The sequence below is a fragment of the Rhopilema esculentum genome, chromosome 11 (assembly GCF_057945365.1).
Source record: "Rhopilema esculentum isolate cy_ngs chromosome 11, ASM5794536v1, whole genome shotgun sequence".
NCBI lineage: Eukaryota > Metazoa > Cnidaria > Scyphozoa > Rhizostomeae > Rhizostomatidae > Rhopilema > Rhopilema esculentum.
This window is the reverse complement of record NC_142825.1, coordinates 1,810,001-1,812,500: the sequence shown is the minus strand read 5'-3', so window position 1 is coordinate 1,812,500 and position 2,500 is coordinate 1,810,001.

Here is a 2,500-nt window from a genome sequence, read left to right as displayed (position 1 = left end):
AACTCGGCCTATTTGATCCTTGGATTGAAGGCCTCTTTGTTACTGTCTCAAGAGACAGACTGCTAGACACTCTCTCTCCCTTGAGACCTGTTTCTTCCGTCTCTCCCGTCTCTGGAGACCAGTGTCCCCCGCTCCTTTGATCGACAGCATGTCCGTCTCTTTCCCTTGAGACCTGCTTCTTCCGTCTTTCCCGTCTCTGGAGACCAGTGTCCCCCGCTCCTTTGATCGGCAGCATGTCCGTCTCTTTCCCTTGAGACCTGCTTCTTCCGTCTCTCCCGTCTCTGGAGACCAGTGTCCCCCGCTCCTTTGATCGACAGCATGTCCGTCTCTCTCCCTTGAGACCTGCTTCTTCCGTCTTTCCCGTCTCTGGAGACCAGGGTTTGCTGGATCCTTTGAGCGAAGCTCTTTCTGTCTCCGTCTCAATAGACGAGGGTTGCCCGCTCCTTTGATCGGCCGCTCGTCCGTCTCTATCCACAAAGTCCTTCTTGCCGTCTCTGTTCCATGAAACCTGGTTTGCTGGATCCTTTGAGCGAAGCTCTTTCTGTCTCCGTCTCAATAGACGAGGGTTGCCCGCTCCTTTGATCGGCCGCTCGTCCGTCTCTATCCACAAAGTCCTTCTTGCCGTCTCTGTTCCATGAAACCTGGTTTGCTGGATCCTTTGAGCGAAGCTCTTTCTGTCTCCGTCTCAATAGACGAGGGTTGCCCGCTCCTTTGATCGGCAGCACGTCCGTCTCTATCCACAAAGTCCTTCTTGCCGTCTCTGTTCCATGAAACCTGGTTTGCTGGATCCTTTGAGCGAAGCTCTTTCTGTCTCCGTCTCAATAGACGAGGGTTGCCCGCTCCTTTGATCGGCCGCTCGTCCGTCTCTATCCACAAAGTCCTTCTTGCCGTCTCTGTTCCATGAAACCTGGTTTGCTGGATCCTTTGAGCGAAGCTCTTTCTGTCTCCGTCTCAATAGACGAGGGTTGCCCGCTCCTTTGATCGGCCGCTCGTCCGTCTCTATCCACAAAGTCCTTCTTGCCGTCTCTGTTCCATGAAACCTGGTTTGCTGGATCCTTTGAGCGAAGCTCTTTCTGTCTCCGTCTCAATAGACGAGGGTTGCCCGCTCCTTTGATCGGCAGCACGTCCGTCTCTATCCACAAAGTCCTTCTTGCCGTCTCTGTTCCATGAAACCTGGTTTGCTGGATCCTTTGAGCGAAGCTCTTTCTGTCTCCGTCTCAATAGACGAGGGTTGCCCGCTCCTTTGATCGGCCGCTCGTCCGTCTCTATCCACAAAGTCCTTCTTGCCGTCTCTGTTCCATGAAACCTGGTTTGCTGGATCCTTTGAGCGAAGCTCTTTCTGTCTCCGTCTCAATAGACGAGGGTTGCCCGCTCCTTTGATCGGCCGCTCGTCCGTCTCTATCCACAAAGTCCTTCTTGCCGTCTCTGTTCCATGAAACCTGGTTTGCTGGATCCTTTGAGCGAAGCTCTTTCTGTCTCCGTCTCAATAGACGAGGGTTGCCCGCTCCTTTGATCGGCAGCACGTCCGTCTCTATCCACAAAGTCCTTCTTGCCGTCTCTGTTCCATGAAACCTGGTTTGCTGGATCCTTTGAGCGAAGCTCTTTCTGTCTCCGTCTCAATAGACGAGGGTTGCCCGCTCCTTTGATCGGCCGCTCGTCCGTCTCTATCCACAAAGTCCTTCTTGCCGTCTCTGTTCCATGAAACCTGGTTTGCTGGATCCTTTGAGCGAAGCTCTTTCTGTCTCCGTCTCAATAGACGAGGGTTGCCCGCTCCTTTGATCGGCCGCTCGTCCGTCTCTATCCACAAAGTCCTTCTTGCCGTCTCTGTTCCATGAAACCTGGTTTGCTGGATCCTTTGAGCGAAGCTCTTTCTGTCTCCGTCTCAATAGACGAGGGTTGCCCGCTCCTTTGATCGGCAGCACGTCCGTCTCTATCCACAAAGTCCTTCTTGCCGTCTCTGTTCCATGAAACCTGGTTTGCTGGATCCTTTGAGCGAAGCTCTTTCTGTCTCCGTCTCAATAGACGAGGGTTGCCCGCTCCTTTGATCGGCAGCACGTCCGTCTCTATCCACAAAGTCCTTCTTGCCGTCTCTGTTCCTTGAAACCTGGTTTGCTGGATCCTTTGAGCGAACTCTTTCTGTCTCCGTCTCAATAGACGAGGGTTGCCCGCTCCTTTGATCGGCAGCACGTCCGTCTCTATTCTCAAAGTCCTTCTTGCCGTCTCTGTTCCTTGAAACCTGGTTTGCTGGATCCTTTGAGCGAAGCTCTTTCTGTCTCCGTCTCAATAGACGAGGGTTGCCCGCTCCTTTGATCGGCAGCACGTCCGTCTCTATTCTCAAAGTCCTTCTTGCCGTCTCTGTTCCTTGAAACCTGGTTTGCTGGATCCTTTGAGCGAAGCTCTTTCTGTCTCCGTCTCAATAGACGAGGGTTGCCCGCTCCTTTGATCGGCAGCACGTCCGTCTCTATTCTCAAAGTCCTTCTTGCCGTCTCTGTTCCTTGAA